At 38.5% G+C, this 14,287-nt stretch overlaps 1 pseudogene; it reads left to right on the plus strand.

Moving 5' to 3' along the window:
• Positions 1-4,637: 4,637 nt before the first annotated feature.
• Positions 4,638-5,010, plus strand: LOC103272982 (annotated as a pseudogene).
• The last annotated feature ends 9,277 nt before the right edge of the window (positions 5,011-14,287 follow it).

A 14,287-nucleotide genomic window follows, 5' to 3' on the forward strand; every position in this document is an offset into this window, starting at 1 on the left:
TGATCAAGTCCAGGATACACATAACTATTGATAAGGCAGGGACTCTCACATGAATCACCGACACTGACATGTCCATAGAAATTTGAATGCATTTTATAATGTAAGTGTTTGAAAAGATGTAAAGCTGTTGCTTTGTGAACTGGGTTGTTAACAAAATTCTAGAGAGAAGCTGTGATTAAGGACTAGCAATGTTTCAGGTGTTGTACAGGAGGACCTTATGGCTGATCCAGTTAGTATTGAGTTTAGTCTTTCAAACTTTGGCACATCCCTATAAATAGAGGTATATCTCTTGCCATTTGTCATGTTTTACCACCATCATTTGTGCATCTTACTGCATTTTCTTTAGTAATATAGCTAGAATGAGCCTTCCCAGGTCAATCTGCCTTGTGCCTGGACTTGGTGCTGACCTTAAAAATGTATGTTGTACCTGCATAATGAACATTTGTATACCTAACCCTGAATTGTACCCACATCTTTAAAAAAAATGTATGTTGAACCTATCTTGTCTCTGCAACTACATTTTATGCTTCCTGAGGGATTTACTATCTGTATCTCCCACAATGACTTATTTATAACAGATGTTCTATCAATATTTTGAGTGAATACTGAATTGATTTTGTAAAAGCTTCTTCAGGACAGGGACTATAAGAATATTTACCATTGGTGACTATACATACATGAAGATCACTAATGCTACTCAGTAAAATAGTACTTGGAATTCTTTGTTCAGCAGTGGTAAATGATGGGAGCTTCACCTATGATGAATACAGCATTTCGAAGGTCTTGCTGACTTTGGAGGAACACAGCCAGCCTTTAGAAGTGAAAAAGGCCCAGCCTAGCTTGGTTCCAAAAGCCTGCCAGTTTGTTAAGGTTAATGTAAATTGTGATTTCCATTCAAATATAAAAGGAAAACATGTTGTGATGATTAATTTTATGTCATCTTGTCTAGGCCAGAGTACTCAGATACTTGGTCAAACATTATTTAGATATTTCCATGAAGGTGTTTTTTAGATGAGGGGTTAACATTTAAGTCAGTAGACTTTGAATAAACAAAAGCACTCTCCAAACTATGGGTGAGCCTCATTGAGGCCTTCAGCTGAAGGCCTAAAATAAAAGACCTCCCCAAAGGAACAAGACATTTCTGCTACCAGTGTCAGCTCTTTCCTGGGTCTCCAGCCTCCTGGCGTACTCTGCAGGTTTTGGATTTGTCATCCTTCAGTTGTGGAGTAGGACTCATGTACTCTGAGGATACATGAGGACTTTGCAGGGGGTGTGCAAGCATGGATGGTTGTAATGGAATCAGTTTCCAGATCTTCAGTTTCCACACCTGCCATTCCCAAATGTAACTTGCCCAAGAATGCACTGGAGTTCCACTTCTCCCATTTTTTAAACTGAAGGTCCTGTGCCTCACTCATTCATATCTCTCTATGCTTCCTGGTCCTAGGTACAGAAACTTTTTGGGCACCACACCGAGCCTTTTAATGATAAATCTCGACCCACGGTGTGTCTTTCATTTCTGTGCATGTTTCTGTTAAGGGTGAAGTTTTGTATTTAGAAACATGACTTCTGACTTCAGTAGTTGGGAGGTTCTGAATTCAGTGTGAGAACTTTTCATCTTTCATACCCCACTGCTGTCAAAGTATACATCACTCTTCAAGGACAGTTATAGGAGAGCAAGGCAAAGGGACTATTGAATGTTAAAAATATCCCCTCCACCCCTGATATATTTATATGTAAGTGATTCTCTTCAGTTATTCTAAGTACTCTTTGCTTGGATGTGTCCTCACATAAAGAAAATATCTTTGAAGAGCTGAAACAATATAGGTTAATGACTCTTAAATGCAGCTGGAATGTCTTCTTGAGCTACATGGTCTAAAACTAATGAATAAAACTTATATGTGATTTCTTTTTGATTCAGAATGTCTTATTAATCAAAGTACTTAAAATCTATTTTATCAGATCTTAACAGGAAGTATTTAAACAAATTACATTAAATCCTCATATTTTGTCTTATACAATTTTAAAGATTCTACCACTTTTTAATAAAAGGTAGAATAATATATTAGCCTCTAGTCTGATTAGCTTTCAGCAGTATATTTCATTAATGTATAGGAAACGTTTGATTATAATTCAACTTATTAAGAGGTGCAGTTACAAAACCTAATTTTATGTTTAATGACTATATAATGAAATTTTATATGTACTTATAATCATTGTAATCATAATCTGATCCAGAGATTTATTTGACAAAAAAAAACCCAAAAACAACACAACCCTTTAGAGCCTTATGGTATCATGAAATAAATCAAGTATTAAATCTTAATTTATACATATTTTACAGTAGATATACATGGTCTTTAATAGCTTTTAGACACAAAATTATTTTAGGATAAACATTTTCTAAAACTTTTGGAATGGTAATAAAAGTTTAAAGAGAAAAAGGAAGATATAAAAAGTTAAAGAGGGGGATTTCCAGTTTTAGCTCCAACATGTAAATAGCTTGGAAATCTGAAGAGACAGGCATATCCATAGAGTTTCAACTGGGATCAGCTTACCTAGAGCAAAAGTCGTTAGAGCTATAAATTTGTGGACACTTAAGTGGTAAATTTGATGAATTACTGGATGCTGAGTGGAGAGTAGTATGAGATAAGAAGGTTCTGGGGTTACAGTCTTAGAGGTATCCCATACATCTGTGGACTTTACCTCAGAATTCCTACTGGGTTCTCATGGTGAAGATTTGGGAAATGTCTCCTAGAGACTCTGGCAGAGGGTGAAGAGTAATCTTTGTGAAATACATCACAGCCTTCCTGTAACAAAGGCTATTCCTAGGATAAAAGACGGCCAGAATCTTATCTGGGAAGCATGGTCCTTCTCCAGCCCTCTCTAGCCTTCCTCTCTCCTAGGGGACTAGGGGGGAGGAGTAGATTTCCTGGAAATTAATTGGAAATACTCTAGCCAGGGAATGGAGGAGGAGGCAGGAGTTAAAAAAAAAATAGTACAACTGGGTGAATGTTTGTGAATTTACAGCTCTGGAACAGAGACCCACTAAAAGATTGAGATTTGATTAAAGAATCATACCTCACTCTCATTGCTTACCATCTTGCACAGCTTACTGTCACACCAACAGCACTCCAGTGTGATAATAGTAGATTACATCTAACAGCTACAAGACAAACTATCTCTGAGGAGGAATACTTAGCAAAGCCCAAAGTAAAGAAGTAAAACAAAAGCAAAGACACTAGAGGAATTTGAAACCTCTGGCATCTGTTGCTATATAGCAACAATTAAATGCAGCCCAACTTCTAGCCAGATTGATATATGTTAATATAGATCCTCACACTAAAGGCATTCTTCAGTTCCTACTACCTGATATGGTATGTGCTGCTTTTAATGAAAAATGGCAAGTCATGCCAAGTGGCAAGAAAAAAAAAACTTTAAAGAGACAAAACAATAGTCAGAACCTGACTCAGATATGACACTAATGTTGGAATCTTCTGACTGGGAATTAAAAATAACTGTGATTAATATATCAAGGAATGTAATATAATAAGTAGACAGCATTCAAGAACAGACAAACAATGTAAACAGAGAGATGAAATGAGAAAGACTTGAAAGGAAATGCTAGAAGTCAAAAACATAGTAACAGAAATGAAGAATGCCTTTGGAGTTGAAAGTAGAATTAATGTAACCAAAGAAAGAATCAGCTTAAAATAGGTCAACAGAAACTTCCTGAATTAAAATGCAAAGGAGGAAAAGGAAAGAACAAAACATCCTAGAACAGTAAGATAATTTCAAAAGATGTAATATAAACAATATTAAAGAGATAATGGTGGAGAAGAAATATTTGAGATAATAATGACTGTAAATGTATAAAATGAATCAGATATGAGATTATATATCCAGGAAACTCAGAGAATATCAAATACGATAAATTCCTCAAAACTGACCTCCACCTGGGCATCTCATGTTCCTACTGTAGAAAACCATGACAGAGAAAATCTTGAAAGAAACTGGGCAAGAGAGGACAAGGGAGCATCTCACTTACAGAGAAACATGAATAAGAATTATACCAGACTTGTCATTTGAAGCTATGTGAGCAAGTGGAATTAAATATTTAAAGTATTGAAGGAACAAAAATGCCTGCATAGAATTTTTTATTTAGTGAAATTCTTTTTCAAAGGTGAAGATGAAGTAAGGGCCATTCAGATAAATAAAAACTGAGGAAACCTTTCTCTAGAAGTTTTTCCCTTCAAGAAATATTTTTAAAAAATTCTTCAGGCAGAAGAAAAATGGCATAGGTTGAAAACTTAAATCTATATAAAGAAGGAAGAGCATCAGAGAAGAAATGAATACAAAATGAAGTCTTTTTTCTTTATTGATTGAAGAGATAACTCTTTAAAGCAATAATCATACCAATGTATTGGACTATCATATAACATGTGAATGAGTGAAATAAATGACAGCAGTGCCACAAGGGATGGGAAGAGATAATTGGGAATACTCTGTTATAAGGTCCCTGCAACACATGTCATGTGGTATAATGTTCTTTGATGATGGATTTCAATTTAGATGGACTAAATTCTGGGGAACTACTAAGATTTAAAAAACCCCAAAACAAAAAACTATGAGGTGGCCGCGGCAGTGGTGGCTTGTGCAGCAATGGCCAAGATTAAGGCCCAAGACCTTCACAGCAAGAAGGAGGAGCTGCTGAAACATCTGGACGACCTGAAGGTGGAACTGTATCAGCTGCGGGTCGCCAAAGTGACAGGTGGCACGGCATCCAAGCTCTCCAGGATCCAAGTCGTTCACAAATCCATTGCTCCTGTTCTCACTGTTATTAGCCAGACTCAGAAAGAAAACCTCAGAAAGTTCTACAAGGGCAAGAAGTACAAGCCCCTGGATCTGCAGCTTAAGAAAATGCGTGTCATGCGCCACCGGCTCAGCAAGCATGAGGAGAACCTGAAGACCAAGAAGCAGCAGCAGCAGAAGGAGCAGCTGTACCCACTGTGAAGCGTGAGCACCCACAAATAAAACACAACTGACTGACAAAAAAACAAAAAACACAAGAAACTGTAACTAATATGATAACATTATAAAAATGCCTGATTAAAACCAGACATTGTACAGAGAGGAAAAGGCCATGGGGGTGAGGGCAAGCACTCTGTAGTTTCTTTACCATGTTTCTATAAATCTAAAATTATTGTAAAATGAAAGTTTATTCCAAAATATTGAAGATGTTGTTCCTGTATTTTTTAAGTGGATGATGGTAAGCATCCAATTATTAGACTATTTAGATATCACTGGAGACATTGTGGTAGATTTCACTGGTTATACTGAAAATACAATTTTTAGTTGTCAGTGTTTCAACATGCCAGTAATTTATGTTCTTGAAACTAAATGCATACAGTATAGGAATAGGGATTTCAATTTCATAAAGTTTGAGGGGATGTATCATGTTTTAAAATTATCTTATGTTGTAAGAGCAAAAAGAAGGCTGCAGGCCTACAATTAGCCCATGTATAGATGGAACACTCCTTGGGTTCATGTTGAGTTGCATTTTGGGCCAGAGAAAAGTGGAGAAGAATGGCAGATGTTGTTTAACTGCAGGATCCAGCTGTGAGCCCTCTACTCATCAATCATTCCTCTCACCTGCCCATCTTTAGGAGTACTGCGTTGATTGGCAGTGGCTGACTAGAGCCTGGTGGAGAAGGGTTTTGAGGCTTCATCTAGGCTCTTTGAGGAAGATTCCAGAGTGGTGACAATGTGTGTTCTGTGCCCAGTACTGGGGGTGTTGGGCCACATGTCATGTGTTTGTTAACTGTGACCCAGGTGAATGCTTCGGCATGAGAGTGATGGGAAGGGAAAACCAGCACGAGCAGAGTAAGATGAGGAAGGCCTCAGAATTTGAGTGATAAAGGATGCATCTTGTACTGGTGATGTGAAAAGCAGGGTTTGGCTTAAGTGAAGTTTTAATGACAAGGTGAGAAGGAGTTCGTTTTAGGAGGCAATTGGTCTGGGACCAGAAGAGCAGAGAACCATGCTGAGAATGACATGGGCAGCTTCTGTGGGAGAGTTCTGCTTGACCACAGCCTGACGGGATTGAAGTCACCTGTGAATATTAGAGGAGGCTTCACCAATATGAATTTTGTCCTACTTGATGTTTGCCTGATGAGATTTTTTTAAAAAAAATCAAGCTGTTTTGGAAGGCTGAGGCGGAAGGACGCCTGAGCCCAGCAGGTCAAGGCTATAGTGGCCGTGAGCGTGCCACTGCACTCAAGTCTGAGCGACAAGAGTGAGACTCCAACTCAAAAAAAAAAAAAAAAATCAGGTTATTTATATTTTTGAGAAATTGCATCTTAAAGATTCTACAGTAGTTCTTCTGAACTTGCTGTTATTTCATTGGAAGGGATTCCCAGTGTTGGTTTTGATCCCAGTATCTGAAATTCTGATTGTAATCCAACAGAATGTAGAGTTTCACATTCCTTGAGAGGAGATCCTCATTCATATGCCTCTGGAATGAAAATCCCTGAGTGTAAAGGAATTCTGTGGAGAATGAATTAAGTACCTTGGAATATTAATCATTGTTCAGGGGTCTATACTCCTGATCATTGATGTTTAGGGACTACTACTGGTAGACGCGCTTCCACCTTTAAGATTTAAGTATCAATTTTAGATTGGCAGAAAATGAAGACTGCGACATCTCGTGTAATTCCACTGGTAATACAATGTCAGCTTGCTTATCTGTTGCATAATTAAATAAAACAATCATATCTTTTTGTTGAACACGATTTCCCATGGAACCAGTTCCTGGAGTGGCTCCCCTAGGCTACTGACCCTCAGGTGTGTGGTGAGCAGTGACTGCAGAGTAAGGTCACATCTCAGGTGTTCTGAGCCTTCATTTTAGAGGCTGGGACATATGAGATAGGCATATTGCTCTTAATTTTCACCTTACATGAAACAAATCCTGTGGCATTTTTTTCTGCATTTATAACTCTCACACATTCATCCCGTACCCCGAGGCTGAAGGTTTCCAAATTGCCAAAGGACAGCATCATTTTTGGGGCGAGGCCTAGCCAAGGGACACCCGTAACATGGCACATTTGCATGCTTTCAGGCATAGGACATTTCCAGGGGCCTTTATACTGGGAGGCTGGTCTCAGCCCACCTCAGCAGCTACTACCATTCACTCTCAACTGGTCATGGTTATCTGTATTTTTAAACCTTGTTAACATCTTGCTCCTCTAGTAGCCTGTGTAGTACTATTTTTAAAGAAGCATCTTAGTGACAGAAATAAGATTATCAGCAGAAAAATATGCCCTCGGTGAATGAAGGAATCTTGTTATCACATATGAAGATCAGCTCTGCTGGATGAAATTTAAATGAAGACAATACAGATTTTGTTTGCTTTTCACATTGGAACGTGTCTCAAGGATAGCAATCTACCATCAAGATAGATGTAATCCAGGCAACAACAGTCTCTACTGTCTCTAGAAAATAACTATCACTTGCCTCTTTAAATGAGATACTTCCAAGAAGAATGATTCCTAGTTACTGTCTCAGATTCCTCTAATATTTTTCATTACCACTTGCTTGTACAGCATCAGTTATTACCTATGAGACAAAGGGGAACATGCATCTATTTTTATACTTCTTGGACCAATTTCCACTCATGACATCTCTAGGGTGTATTTCTTGTGGGAATTCAAATAGCTTCAACAACATCCTGCCAAGTTCATAGATTACTGAGGGTCATAACTTTTAAAATGCACCCTTCTGGGACAAGTAAGGGCAGCATGAGGGAGTTGGGGAATGATAGAAGGATAGTTTAGGAACATAAGTTGGAAGCTAGCGACCCTGAAACAGATAAGTTTCCAGGAGAACTTTACAAGGATTCATGGTTCATATTGACACAAAACAGAATGCTAGATACAGTTTATGACTTCCCTCCTGAACTTTGAAACAAGGTTTCCACAGTCTCTGGAGTCTATGGAACACACCTGGCTTCTATTCCTGTGGTTTCCTCATGCTGCTGCTGAAGGAAAACATAGGGCTGTTCTTTTCTCCTTTTTTAGGAAGATATTTAGCACTATCTTTAGAGGTGAATGCAAAAAGAAAACCCAGAAAGATTTCCTACCTCCCTCTGTATATTTACATGAGTAGATATCTGTTTCACGGATAGATATCTCATTCTGTGTTGCTGGAAGTATTTAGTTTGTTTTGTGAATCTTTGCTTTTTTTTTAATCAAAAGTATTTGTTGCATGATTGAATCAAATACACTCAACATACCACTTTGTTGTGTTTAACAGTTTTCAAAACATACATTATCTTATTTGACCAGCATAGGAGCCCTCAGAAGCTCACATTCTTGCTACGAGATCACAAATGACAAATTCCTTGATTTGAGAAAGAATGTGCCCAGATTACTAAGTTAAAGAGCAGTAGAAGAAAATTACAAGTCAGATTGCTTTAGTCTAATGTTCTTTTCCCGAAATGTTTGAAAGGCTTCAATCAGACATAACTAACAGGAGGGAGATGTTGGGGAAGTAACAAAATACTTGTTATTTCCATACTCATTTAGAGTACAAATATTATTTCATACTTTCTCCCTAGATCTATTAAATATCACAGTGGCAAGCACATTCTCTGATTCAGTTGTGGCAGCCTTGACTGTAGTATGGGTGATGAGGTGATTGCAGAAGGTTGTAAGGAGAGGGTAGGTTCTCTTTCTGGTCTGTCTGAAGAAGCTTCTGCAGCTTTGGCAACAAGTTTAATGTTTGTACTCTAAATTGGTCTCTATGTAAGTTGCCCTTCAGAGAAGCTGTGCCTCATAATCCCTCTTCTGAATGCCTTGGGGCATCCATCTCCACCGGTTCTGTGAGGTCTCCAGACTCTTTTGTCCCTGTTGCTTCTCCTGCTCCATGCTTCTCCTTCCCTTCCTCCCCCACCCCTAACCACGATCTCTAGGCTAGCCATACTGGACCGTTTGCATGTCTTGTCAGACTCCATTCTTTGTCTGAACTTTAGACTTGCAGTTTTCTCCTAGTCTAGAAGAGGATAAATCATCAAATCTACCTTGCAGAGAAGAACTGGAAATCCAGGGGAAAAACAGATTCAGGTCCCAACCACTTGCTCTCTCAGTGACTGACTCTGTTTTCTTCTCAAGCAGCAAGTCTGCATTTATCTGAGAGTATATCAGAGGAGAAAATACAGCACAGGCAGCTCCACCCCTCCAGGATGTGTGGCTAGCCAGGGTTAGAAGGAGAAGAGTGACACAGTAGAAAGTGCCTGGGATTTGGACTGAGATAGATGTGGTTCAAATTCTGTCTCTGCTACTTACCACTTAAAAATAATTCCTAAATCCGTTTCCAATCTAAATAAAACAACTCTTTTTGGGTGGGATTTGGGCAGCAGTATTTTTTTTTTCTTTTTCTTTCTTTTTTTTTTTTTTTGAGTTGACGTTTCATTCCATCGCTCAGGCTGGAATGCAGTGGTATGCTCATGGGCACCCCAGTGTTAACTTGCTAGGCTCTGGCGATCCTTCTGCTGGAAGGATCCAGTGTAGCTAGAACTATAGGGGTGCGCTACCATGCCTGGCTAATTTAAAAAAAATTTTTTTTTATTGTAGAGATGAAATCTTGCGAATTTGTCCGGACTGGTCTTGTACCCGTGGACTCAGGCAATCCTCTTACCTCAGCCTCCCAAAATGCTGGGATTACAGGCTTGAGCCACTGTGCCCGGCCAAAGTATTTTCTAACCAGTTCCCCAGATGATTCTAATGTGCAGCCAGAACTGGACACCACTGGTCTGACATTTGTCTTCAGCTTTGGGGGAATTTTCTAGTTTCACAGATTGTGTATTGCACAACTCTCTGTGATGGTGGATATTCATTCTTTCTTCAGGCTGTAGACAGCCTCTTTCTGTGAATCTCAATTGTCCTGACTGTACCATTCTTTGGGAGTGGCCAACACTGTTTTTCTAGATAACTTCTTTTTGTTATGCATTGACCTTTGTCACATGCTCTCTTGGGTTCTAGCTCTTCCTTTCTTTTTATTATTTTGATCAATTTATATATCATATTTCATTGATCCATTTGGTAAAGAAGAGATAATTACCATCTTCTGTGCTAAGCAGGTCTTGATGAGTCAAGCAGAGTAAGAAATGTTCTTGGATTCTTGAAGCTGCTTTTTAAAATATTTCTTTTTAGGCTGAACTTGGTGGCTCAGCCTGTAATCCCAGCACTTTGGGAGGCCAGGACGAGTGGATTACCTGAGCCTGTGGGTTTGAGAACAGTCCGTGCAACTTGGTGAGACCTCGTCTCTACAATAAATAAAAAATTAGCCAGGAGTGGTAGCATGCGCCTATAGTTCTGGCTACTTGGAAGGTTGAGTCTAAAGGATCGCCGGAGCCAGCAGGTCGATACTGGGGTGGCATGAACATGCCACTGCACTCCAGCCTGAGCAACAGAGTGAGACTCCAACTCAAAATAAGAAAATTAAGAATAAGATAAAATAAAATATTTATTTTAAATTCCTCACCATTTTCTTCCTCTTAAAAATTCTTTGTTTTCATGTATGTTTTTCTCAGTTCTCAGATTTACTTCTTAATTGTCTCATATAAAATGCTTGTCAATATTTCTTATGTATTTTCTGGCAACATAGTGACCCTCTCAGGCTTTGAAAAAGATCATATTACCAAGTTTTAAAAACAAAGTTAGGTTTACCTTTGCTTTCCTTTTGACTCTGTCAAACACTCCTCTTTTGGATACCAACCTTGAAAACTCAGTGATGTCTACAAATTACCTGCCCAAGTCAGTTACATTTAACCGAATAATTACAAAAGTGGTTTAGCTACTTCCTTTAATGGGTGTGTGTGTGTGTGTGTGTGTGTGTGTGTGCAAGTGTGCGCGCACGCGCATGTGTGCACGAGAGAGAGAGAGAGAGAGAGAGAGAGAGAGAGAGAGAGAGAGAGAGAGAGAGAGAGAGAGAGAGAGAGAGATTTCTACAACATCAAGAACTGGGGGTTTTAAATTTGGACTTTCCTGAAGGACTTGGAATATGCTTCTGAATTGTCCTGTACAATACCTAGAACATGCTACTGGGAGCTTAAAACACTTTGGTGTTGGTGGTGGGGGTGCTGAGGTGTTGACAACATTACTGTGTTATTGATGCACTGTAGCTATAAAAAAGATTAGAAATATTTCATTTGCCATTGTGCCACTGAGATCTGTAAAACAAGCCACACATTCACTTATTCATTCAACAAGATATGTAAATTATTGAGCACTTTTATGTACGAGGAGCTAATTATGATATATGAAAATGGCCTGAAGAAGATTTTGGTAAAGCTTTATTGTAAACTTTGCTCCGTGTTTTGGCATTAGTGAGTAGAGACAGTTATAACACTGAATACATGATTGAAAGGGAAGGATTCTAAGGGTAAATATTGTAATAGGTAAAAATAACTTTCCACCAATAAAATTGAATGTGACTTTTAACAATTTGGTCTGCCTACCGGTTTCTCCTTTTTGAGGTACTTTTTAAGACAAAAGATACAATGAAATTATTTGGAATCACCCACATTTGTGAATAGAAAAGTTACAGCAAAATTATTTTGAATTACCCACATTTTGGAAACTGCATATTCTAGACCTCCACAAACCAATTTTAAAAGATTTTAGATGCTTATTGATTTTTTCTAGGATTCTAGTTTAATAGCTATTGTTGAATCAGAAATGTATCCGTCTTATGAAATGACATTCTTGCAAGAATTTCAAAATTGCAAGCAATTCCTACAGTAGGTTTTAGATTATATTTACACAATATGAAATATACCAGTGAGTGATTATTCAGAGAGTTCAATCAATATGCCTCTCAGTCTGGATGATAAAAGACAAATTAGAGCTTTTTCTTTATCATAAAGGGGCTTGTTTTAAATGAGTATAACATACCTCTACAAATAAAGCATTCTTTTTTTTTTTAGTTGAAGTCTCGCTCTGTCGCCCAGGCTGGAGTACAGGGGCATGCTCATGGCCACCACAGCCTTCACCTGCTGGGCTTAGGTGATTATTTTTTTTTTTTTTTTTTTTTGAGTTGGAGTCTCACTCTGTCGCCCAGACTGGAGTGCAGTGGCCGCTCCCGGCCACCGCAGCCTCGACCTGCTGGGCTCCGGCGATCCTTCCGCCTCAGCCTTCCGAGTAGCCAGAATTACAAGCATGCGCTACCACGCCCAGCTGATTTTTTGATTTATGGTAGAGATGAGGTCTCGCTGCCCAGGCGGGTCTCGAACCCGCAGGCTCAGGCAGTCCACTCACCTCAGCCTCCCAAAGGCGCGGGATTACAGGCTGAGCCACCGAGCCCGGCTAGGTGATTATTTTTTAAAGGCAAAATAAAGAGAAATATTCTATCTTGCATCATTCGGGAATGGAGTACCCATGTTAATGAATTTTACAAAAACTGAAGTTTGTTGCTTCAGATGGTATTTGCAAAAACAATTTTGTAGTAGAAAACCTTGAAAGCATATTTTTATGTTCATGACTTCTTAAGCATAATATAATGAGTAAAATTTGAGTTTCTTAATTGCCATATCATTAGCAGATAGTAGTGAGCTTAACTGATATGTATAGAAAATTTAAGGGGCAATTAACGGTCTTTTGAACAGCAAGGCTATTTGATGTGACTCATTTTCTTATTCATTTGTTCATTCATCTAACAAATATTTACTATGTGTATACTGTGTTTCGGTACTGTTTGTATGCCTAATTTAAGTACTTATCTGTATTCCTTTACAAATTTCTTGTTTATAATCGACTATGAGTTGTTAAACCAGAGAAGCAAAGTTATTACACTTGTATGCAATATAAGCATTCACAGAGTTCATGAGGTCCTAAATGTCTTGTTTGTTATCATCATGTCCATAAAGTTTAGTACCTGTACTTAGTGGCAGGTGCTCTTAACATTTCATGCTTGTGTGCTTGTTCATATATGTGATTCTTGATGTCTACAAGTTTGGGATACATGAGATATTATAACTTTTCAGAGTTACTATCTCCTCTTTTTTGGAAGGAATTGAATTAGAATTAGTGTAAGAGCATATTGTTGAGTTTCTTTTCTGTAAACCTTTAAAAAAAATCTCTGAGAAAGAGAACTTACACTTTTTTCAGCATTTGAGAAAAACAGTTCTTCTAACTGGTGTTTTGTAGCATCAGCATTGATGTAATTTGGGTGTCATCAAAGCAAATACATAGGTGCTACATGTTACTGTATGTCCTAAAACATGTGATGGGTTTTATGGGTCATTCCCTAATTAATAAAAGCTTGATAAATGTCAAGCATGTAGCCATATGTGATTCAGTCTTTAGGTCTTTAAAATTGTGTATAAAAAAAATTTTTTTTAAAAGAACATATCCATTGTCAGATCATATGTCCCAATTTTTGGATTGCAGAATGTAGTCACTCTAGAACTAGGTATTGGGAAATGGCTGAAACCTGGAAATAGGTTACTGCCAATATCATATGGAAGGCATTTTCTCCTATATTCCCCTGTGGGAAGTGGCATGGAGTCCTTTCCCCTTATAAAAATGTGAGAAATCTGATAATAGTCCTTATCAGCCCCAGGCCTCCCCAACCCACACTCAGGGTAATGAGCATTGCAGAAGATGCAGTTACTGTCAGCATTGTCCTTCCTTCCTATCTGGTGGTATTAGACTCTGATTACCAGGAAGCCCCAGATGCAATGAGGCTTCAGTGCAAGGGATCTCAAAACCCTATTTTTGGGGTCTCCCATAGCACTTTATTTATACTGCTCTTAGCAGATGCATCTTAACTTTAACTCATTTTATTCATCCCTGAGGTCTTAAATACCCCCGAAACAAGGGACTAGGTCTTTTTATTATTGCATTTGTCTTCAGGGCCCAGCACTGGATCTGTCACAGAATGGGTACTGATGAATAAATGAATGAATGAATGCGTTCTTGCATCATTGATCATTGGAAGCTCTCTCTGTCCTTGGCATTACTGGATTTTCATTTGTCCTTTTAGAACAGTTACAGTCTGAGTAAATGCTCGGTTGCTATCTCTTGATGCCAATACATCGAGAGGCAAGGAACAGCAGAAAGAAGTTTATTTCTGAATTCAGAATTCAGGGAGACAGAACCTGGCTCCTGGCATTTCTGGATCTGGTCTGCTCACCCCTTAGGTTTCACAGTCTGTTTTTATAAGTTCAGGATTGCTGGTACCTATACATTGACTATGTGACTAACAGAGCATCCTTCAGAACTCAAGTTACAGC

Source organism: Carlito syrichta, unplaced genomic scaffold (assembly GCF_000164805.1).
Source record: "Carlito syrichta isolate Samal-C Ts95f unplaced genomic scaffold, Tarsius_syrichta-2.0.1 Scaffold111601, whole genome shotgun sequence".
In the NCBI taxonomy this organism is placed as follows: Eukaryota; Metazoa; Chordata; class Mammalia; order Primates; family Tarsiidae; genus Carlito; species Carlito syrichta.